Source organism: Delphinapterus leucas, chromosome 1, assembly GCF_059928025.1.
Source record: "Delphinapterus leucas isolate spDelLeu-1000000601 "Yukka" chromosome 1, BTC_Dleu_Yukka2, whole genome shotgun sequence".
In the NCBI taxonomy this organism is placed as follows: domain Eukaryota; kingdom Metazoa; phylum Chordata; class Mammalia; order Artiodactyla; family Monodontidae; genus Delphinapterus; species Delphinapterus leucas.
The window spans coordinates 124,964,001-124,973,205 of NC_143129.1; the positions used below are offsets into that span (position 1 = coordinate 124,964,001).

Sequence of the window (9,205 nt, forward strand, 5' to 3'; positions counted from 1 at the left end):
TGCGCAGGCTCAGCGGCCATGGCTCACGGGCCCATCCGCTCCGCGGCATGTGGGATCTTCCCGGACTGGGGCATGAGCCTGCGTCCCCTGCATTGGCAGGCGGCCTCCCAACCACTGCACCACCAGGGAAGCCCCTCTTTGCCATTTTTAAGTTAGACTCCTTGGGCATGAGTCATTACTCAACTCACTTTGTAAGGACACTTTTCATTTTTTTAAAAAAAATTATTAATTTATTATTTTTGCCTGCATTGGGTCTTCGTTGCTGCGCGTGGGCTTTCTCTAGTTGTGGCGAGCGGGGGCTACTCTTCATTGTGGTGCACGGGCTTCTCAATGCAGTGGCTTCTCTTGTTGAGGAGCATGGGCTTTAGGCACATGGGCTTCCGTAGTTGTGGCATGTGGGCTCAGTAGTGGTGGCACGTGGGCTCTAGAGTGCAGGCTCAGTAGTTGTGGCGTACGGGCTTAGTTGCTCCGCGGCATGTGGGATCTTCCCAGACCAGGGCTCGAACCGGTATCCACTGCATTGGCAGGCAGATTCTTAACCACTGCGCCACCAGGGAAGTCCACTTTTCATTTTGTAATCAATTTTTTTTGCAAGTTTTACATGTGCAATAGATGAAGAACTATGATGATTAGAAAAATCATAGAAAAGAGTATATAGATCTTGGCAAAAACTTGCCCATCTGTAGGACAACACTTGTATACTTGTTAGAGTAGAACACAGAAGCTGCAGCATCACCAGTGCTACCACTATCAATAGAAAATATTCAGTAAACATAAACTTACCTGTGAAGTTGTGCTAGGTGTCATAATAAGAGAATCACATTGAGAACAGTGACCAGGAATTACTTATACAGAATTGACAGATGGACAGAATAAAAACAGTAAGCAAATATCTATGTATGGTCACTGTGGTTTTCATCACATATAAGTTACAACCTAAATTTTGGCATGCGGATAAGGTTGATTTTGTGACTGAAATAGCAATTAGAAATAAAGTTTAGGACTTTCATGTCTTGTCAAACTGATGCATATAATAGTAATGTGAACAGGAGCTCTTGAGTTTGTCAGGGGTTAAGCCATTTCAGTTTTGGCAGCCGCCAGTGCAGGACATCAGGACAGTGGCAGGGAGAGTGATGGCTGTTATTCTTTGGAGTGCCTTCTTCAAGGCTGACCTAGACTCTGGTTGGGCCTGGTGCTAGTGCCTGAGGCAAGATAATGGCTAGTGCTACTTTTCAGAACGTGCCATTGGCTCCCATGACTGTGGGAGGGTTCAGAGAGGGGAACACCAGTATTTTTATGCATGTAGCTCCAGGGCAATGTATGGCTTCAGGGACAAGAAAGAGGAATACCAGTGCTAGAGAGATAACCAAGATGAGACTTGGGGAAATGATTGAGCACCAAAAATTGCCTCAGAGATTAATAATAAACTTAATCTGAAACTTGTAAATTTTGTTTCCAAGTGCACATGTGAGCAACAAAGCCAGTAAACATTTAAATGGGATTTTCAAGCTGACAGTTTATCTACACTTTAGACTTTAGCTTAAATGGGAGTGCTGCAAGTCACTTCTTACTAATTTCTGCAATTGAAAGGGAGTCTTTATAGTAATTCTTTTTTTAAAAAATTAATTAATTAATTAATTTATTTTTGGCTGTGTTGGGTCTTCGTTTCTGTGCGAGGGCTTTCTCTAGTTGCAGCAAGTGGGGGTCTCTCTTCATTGCAGTGCGCGGGCCCCTCACTGTCGCGGCCTCTCTCGTTGCGGGGCACAGGCTCCAGACGCGCAGGCTCAGTAGTTGTGGCCCACGGGCCCAGTTGCTCCGCGGCATGTGGGATACCCCCAGACCAGGGCTTGAACCCGTGTCCCCTGCATCGGCAGGCAGACTCCCAACCACTGCGCCACCAGGGAAGCCCTATAGTAATTCTTAAAGCCACTGAAGATTTATTTGTATTAACATCTTAGTTTTGCTAAATGCCAGTAAAGGCTATGCCTTATATTCACTTTTCTGTTAGGCAATTGCCTGAAAGAAAAATGTGTCATTGTAAAATTTAAGAAATATGTCATAACTAGTATTTCCAGAAGCCAAGAAACTATTTCTGTATCTATATATCTGTATCTATACCTACATCCATATCTGTATTGTCCAATGGTTATACTCTCAAACATACTGATATTATAGAAAATAGAAATTGATATGTTTGATAGAGTTCATAAGATTAAAAATCATATAAAAATTAAACACACACCTATACTTAAAAAAAAAGACTGTAAGAAATGAAGGTAAAGGCAATAATACTTCTCTTACGTCGTAAGAGAAACATCGTTGATCAAGACCCATCTGTTCAGTCTTGGATTTTCTATTCTACTCTTGTGGCACATATAACAACACTAAAATATTACAAAGAAGATTAGTATAGCCCCTGTGCAAAGATGATTTACACATTTGTAAAGTTGCCATGTTTTTGCATAGTTAATGATTTCTTTCTTTGGGTTCTCATGGCACATTGTATATACATTTGCTGTCATCTTACTGTATTATAATTATTTGTTTACTTCTCTGTCCCTTAAGAGAATTACTAAAAAATGAAATTATTCTTTGTATCCATAGTGGCTTGCACATTGCCTGGCTTCTAAAAAGCACCCAGAAAATGTTTAATGAATGAATAAATGCTTTATAGTCTATGAGTAAGAAACCTGCAGCAACTCTTTGTATATATCCTGCTAACCCAGAAATTGATTCTGAAACAGTTAATCCTTTTCTTACCTTCTCACCTTGTCTTATGGATGACAGAATTTCTATTTTAGTGTGATGCCCACATGGCCACCTCCTGTTGATAACTAGTGGGCACAACTCAGTTTGATGATGGACAGATGGACAAGCCTGCTGTTGTTCTTGGCCGTAAGACTGTTCCTGCATATTCTCTTATTTGCATCAAACATGCCTTCCTTCCCCTCTTTTTTTGCCAGACTGTACATATTTGCTTCTTACACTGTCTTGCAGTATTAAAGGCTATAAGCAGGCTTTGGAAGACAGATAAGCAGAATTATTTTGAGAGATGCATGGTATCTAACACAAAAGAAAAGGACTTGATGGAAAAAAGGCCATAAAATATTGCTATTATTCAACTGAAGAGGTGTTGGTTTTCTCTCTTTTCTACCATAGTGGGATTGAAATAAAGCTGCAATATATTTCTGGTAAAAGAGATCCAGATTATGGTATCAATTATAATTCATTCAAATTTTATGTATAATCACATACGTAAATAGTAGTTGTTTCAAATTAGCAATAATAAACTAGAATTGCATAGATAAGACATTGGCATGTTAATTATTTAAACAACATGCAACATTCAAAACATTTTAACACATATATTTTCTTTACTAGAAAAAAGGAAAGGAGGGGAAGGAAATGAATATTTATTTAGTTTCCATCATGGGTCAGGCATTTTTGTGCTTTTTCCTATATTTTTCATGTAATCCTCAGAACTACATTGTAAAATAAATTTTATTGTGATTATTTTATAAAAGAGAAAACTTGAGCTTAAAGGCAATAAGTAATTTGCTCATGGTCACAGATCTAGGAAGTAACAAAACTGATTCCAAATCGAGTCCTTCCAACTCTTGAATGTATTCTCTACCTACTATGTTTGATTAGCTGGCATACAGTCAGTTTTTAAGGAATTTAGGTTTTTATTATAAATAATAGTGTTTTAAAGGATTTTCCATTATTGTGAACGGTGTCTTGAATGCCAACTAATGTTTCTGCTACATGAGATGGGATTCTTTTTTTAAAATTAATTAATTAATTAATTATTTTGGCTGCATTGGGTCTTGGTTGCTGCACGCGGGCTTTCTCTAGTTGCAGCGAGTGGGGGCTACTCTTTGTTGTGGTGCGTGGGCTTCTCATTGCGGTGGCTTCTCTCGTGGAGCACAGTCTCTAGGTGTGCGGGCTTCAGTAGTTGTGGCACGCAGGTTCAGTAGTTTGGCTCGCGGGCTCTAGAGCTCAGGCTCGGTAGTTGTGGTGCATGGGCTTAGTTGCTCAGCGGCATGTGGGATCTTCCCGGACCAGGGCTCGAACCCATGTACCCTGCACTGGCAGGTGGATTCTTAACCAGTGCGCCACCAGGGAAGTCTGACATGGGATTCTTGTCCCCTTTTCCAGATGAGTAAGTGGGTTGATTGAAAAATGATTCAATAATGTGGTACAGGAAAAGTGATCTCTGAATTTTTTGAATGACTAGGCTGGAAGCAGAGTGCTCAGTGTTTCACAAACATTCTTAAGGAACTACTGGTCCATTGTTAGATGTCAGGATTTGCCTTGGCTGTCCTTTTTGCCTAACGGGTCTGTGCTGGGCTACAATGATGGGGTCTGACCTCAGCTCTTGGTTTCATTCCCATTTTTGACCTGATTCATGGAGCACCAGTGTCTTGACTGATAAAGGGGGTTGAGGGAAGGATCACTCCAGCCTTCTGGGGCTCTCTTAGCAAGCATCAATTTGTGGCTAGATTTTTTTTCTGAGGCCCCTTGAGATTGTTCCTGTGTATATCCAGACCGTAGGAGAGCCCTTGAACTGATTGCATTTTTTTTGTGGATCAGGGGCCATGCAGATCCTGAACTTCCTCTGGCTGTTTTAGCACTACTGCTACTCCCTCCCCCCACTTTGGCATGGTAGCAGAGGGCTTACTAAAGACAAGAGATTCTGTGTGTTTGCTACTTTCCTCATCCTACCCTCAGACGAGTTAGGCTCACCTTCTCCGTGTGAAAGGACAGGTTATAGGACCAACTGCTGGTGCCTTGTAACCAAGTAACATAGCTAAATGGGATTAACTCTATGAAGTAACAGACCTGCCAGCTGTCATCCTGGTTTCCTTTAGTAATGCAGACAGTGCCAGAGGCAATTTCTAACTGTGTTAATGATGATTACCTGCCCCCATCTCCAACAAACAGCCTTCAATTATAGTATGTCTAAAAATGAGAGTTAATCAAGACAGAATGATCAATTGGCTAGGTAAAATTTAACAAGTGAGTTTCATTCCAACTGAGTTACAAAGGTGATTGTAATGTTTGGAAACTGTCTTTTAGAGGGAGGCTCTGGAAAAATTATAATTCTGAAATGCTGGCATAATTTCCGTGGTGAGGAAATGGTCATTATGTTAAAATAGATGTTTATGTCTCTCTCCCTTATCTCTTTTTCATATTTCTTTAAATATATGTGTTTTCCTATAATGTAAATTTAATGATTAAACTATATTTAAACTAATGCTTTGCCATTAATGAGAGAAAGGTCACCTTTAAAAAGTTGATTCAGTAGTGTAAGTTATTTCAGGACTGGAGTTGAGCCCAGTTCCTGTTAATGAAGACTATTTTCCTTTTCTTTTTCTAGGACAGTGGAATTAAAATAATCAGTTCTGTCTCTTTCCAGTCATGATGCATTCTAGGCTTAGGTAAATAAACCCAACTGAAAAATAACAGACTAGCCAGCCCTGTCTGTCACCCGGCTTGAAGCTGTCATTTTTCGTTTCAACGTTATATTCATGAGCATTAATATGAAAAGCCTCTGTCAAACGTTTGCTTCGTGTGTTTTGATTGCTTTAGAATGGAAATTTAAATACTGAATTTCAGAAATGAATTAGGAGGGGAGTGGAGAGAGAGCCCTGCACAAAGTCAGGCAGCTGGTTCCGGTCTTGTTCTGCTACCATGTATGTGCCTGGATAAATCACTTTAAATTTCTCAGCATGCTTCCTTTGCTTTTAGAACCAAGATGGTTCGACTAGGTTGGAATGGCACATAGATGTCCGCTTGTCTGCCAGCTCTGATCAGTTGGTCATGCCTGCCTGGGAGGCTGCACTGGGGATGAGGGTGAGCCTTTTCCAGGTGACAGAAACACTGGGAACGAGAGAGCCACTTATTTGCCAATACCCAAACTCAGCTATCAATACTTCCTGGGTCATTTTCTGCTTCTATTATGACTTTCATGATTTTTTTTTTGGCAGAGCCACATGCCTTGTGGGGTCTTAGTTCCCTAACTAGGGATTGAACACGCGCGCTCTCAGAACTGAAAGCATGGAGTCCTAACCACTGGACCGCCAGGGAATTCCCATGACTTTCATGATTTATTTTTAATTTTTAACCACAAGAAATGTTCTCTCTATCCTTGAAGGTAATTTGAAAATTTAAGAGCAAGGAGACACAGTCTTTGAGATCATCTAGTCAAAACTAGGCTGATGTGTATAAAAATGCTTTGTAAAATGTCGAGCACTAGTTTAGATATTTGAGGACAACATGGCTAGCTAATGGTAAGCTTTCCCATTGTTTTTTTTTGGGACCCCCTTCCTCCCTAATTTTTGTGAAATGCTTGCTAGAGAAATGATGCAGGTTTTTAAAAGTAAATTTCTTAGAAGTTATTCCACTGACATTAAATTAAGAACATTAAGTGTTAAGTTGTACCATATAGGCCGTAAACAGTGTAGATATTCCAAGAACTAGAGAGCTAGAGTCATCAGGGGATATTGAAAGAAGAGGTAGAACTTGAACAAGGCCTAAAATGGACAGACGTTAGAAGGGCATTTTTAAGTATGGGACAGAATTTGGATAAGGCATGGAATAAGAGCAAAGCACAATTTGGGACAATAAACAGGAAGTATAAACTGTTAGGTTTCAATAAGGAAAAATTTGAATTGCTAATAATATTAATATTGATAGTTAACATTTATTCATTCCTCTTCCCACCAATATTTTTGAGTCTTTCCAATGTGTCAGACCCTGTTCTAGATACTGGGGGTATAGCTTTTAGTAAAATAGACAGAAATCATTGATTTTTAGAGCTTACATCCTAGTGGGAGAAGACAGATAATAAACAAAGCAATACGTGAAATATGTAATATGTTAGAGAGTAATAACTACAAAGGAGAAAAATAAACCAGGGGAGGAGACAATGGAATGGTGGGGGTGAACTGCAGTTTTGGATACAGTGGCCAGGGAAATACTCAATAGGTGGGTAATGAATACCACATTTTAGACACTCTGCTAAGTGAGTTATAGATACGAAATCATTTAATTTTCGTAGCAACTTTATGAGAGTAGGTGCTATTATTATTCTCATTTTATAGATGAGGACCTGAAACACAGACAACCAAAGTCATCAAGAGTGCACAGCAATTAACTGTAAGAGCTGGGATTTAAATCCAGGAAGTCTAGTTCCAGAGATTATAATTTTAGTCTGCAAATCTGGATAACAAAAGTCCTTGAAAAGGCTGTCAGAGGTCACAGTATTGATAGCATTTTAGAGCTAGAGGGAAATTTACTTATTTTCTAATCCAGTGGTTTTCAAAATGTATTAGAGCCACCTGCAGAGCTGGTTAAAACCTAGATTTCTGGATCCTGTCCCCAGTTTTTTGATCCAGTAGGTCTGGGGTGAGGTCTGGGAATTTGCACTCTAACAGGTTTCCAGGTGATGCTGGTGTTGATGGTTTGGGCAGCATTTGGGAATCACTGGTTAGTCTAGTGGTTGGCAAACTCGGCTGCACATTAGAATCACCTGGGGAGCTTGTAAGACCAGCCCATGCCTTAATGCAGGAGGTACTGAGTACACATAATTGGTCTGGGCTGAGACTCTGGTGGTATTAGTGACTACAGTGAACACAGGGGATTAAACACCACTGGTCTAGCTTAACCTTCCTTTCACAGATGAGAAAACTGAGGTCTGAAGAAATACCTATTACCTTCTTGTTTTGGCTCCTAGCATTCTGCACATTGTTTCTTGCTCACCCACTCGGTTCTTGATTGTATAAGCTCAGGGGCTCTGTTAATCTATTTGCCACACAGTAAAAGTTCAATAAACCTCTGTTGTTGAGTTACGAATGTAGCTGGGAATAGGGAACCACTGAAAGTTCCTGACCAGCAAAGTGACATAAGGAAAGCAATATTTTAGGAGGATTCATTATTAGAAAGGGTAGGATAAAGAAATTAGAGCTGTGATAATCTTCCTTTTGCAATGTTCCTGTAGAGCCTTGCTACTGAAAATGTGACAGACCACCAGCAGCAGTAGTATCACCTGGAGCTATGTTAGACATGCAACTCTCAGGCCCCACGTCAGACCTACTGAATTAGAACCTACATTTTACAATATCCTCAGTGATTTGTATGCACATGGAAGTTTAAGAAACACTACCTAAAACATCATATGACCAATACCTGGGCTTATAGGGTAGCCCTAGAGGAGATTGAGAAGCACCAGCAAACATAAATGGCTGAGCAGGTCAGCTTTTCCTTAAGGCTCTTCCTTGATATCTTTCTTTCCTCCTCCAGGATCTTAATAGGTATTCAGTGGTCAGAAGGGTTTGGCAAATACCAGGTTAAACAAAGTTAACATGTTTCTTTATGACCAGACTTTTTATCTTTCAATATACTAATGCACTTTCTGAATCTCTAAGATAAAAGTCGAAGCAGCTACACAGTACAGTTTTTATTGATCATGGAAGTTAGTCTGGGAGACATCTTCACATATTACTATTTTGTGGAGCACATCTTGGTAAAGATGTAATAGGCCCTTTGTGATTATTAAGGTTCCAGACTTGAAAGATATTCTAGCCCCTGGTCATCTTAGACTTCCTACATTTAATATCCGTTACTTATCTGTCCAAGTGCCCAGCCTTTCCATCACTGGTTCAGGTATATGACTTTACTTCTGACTTAACTTTCATTGGCTGAGCCCTATTTGGAAAGAATCATAGGATAGGTCTGTGGGTTCTGTCAGTGCTGGTCTGGGAAAAACATTCAAGAGTTAGTTGCTGGTTATGGTGTCTCATGAAAATGAGGAGGAGATACTGGAAAATGTTAGGGTCAGTGGTAATGTACCAAAGTTTAGATTGTGGTAGGAATAAAATCAGGAGGTATGACTGAGAGCAATTACTGAGCGTATTGAGAAAAAACATGGAAGTTTGATTGACTATTATGAGACACAACATCTGTCAGCAAATTTATAGCCAAAAATAAAAAGCGAATGAACAGATACATTGGGGAACTAGGGTAGGGTGGTCCAAAATGGCTTTTCTGCAGTTTATTTCCATTGATGGCCTTTTTGAAAAATCATGGCCCATTTTAACCTTGACAGGTTGATTTATCCCATATTCTATGACTCAGAACATATTTGATTTTAAATTATGTTCTCCAATAAATTACCAATATTTTGGATATAATTCATATTACT

General features: G+C 39.8%; 1 non-coding gene across 1 annotated transcript; it reads left to right on the forward strand.

Moving 5' to 3' along the window:
* The first annotated feature begins 2,358 nt into the window (after positions 1-2,358).
* Positions 2,359-2,460, forward strand: LOC115801904 (U6 spliceosomal RNA). The gene has a single exon (XR_004022261.2). It is a non-coding gene; the product is annotated as a U6 spliceosomal RNA (small nuclear RNA).
* Positions 2,461-9,205: the final 6,745 nt, after the last annotated feature.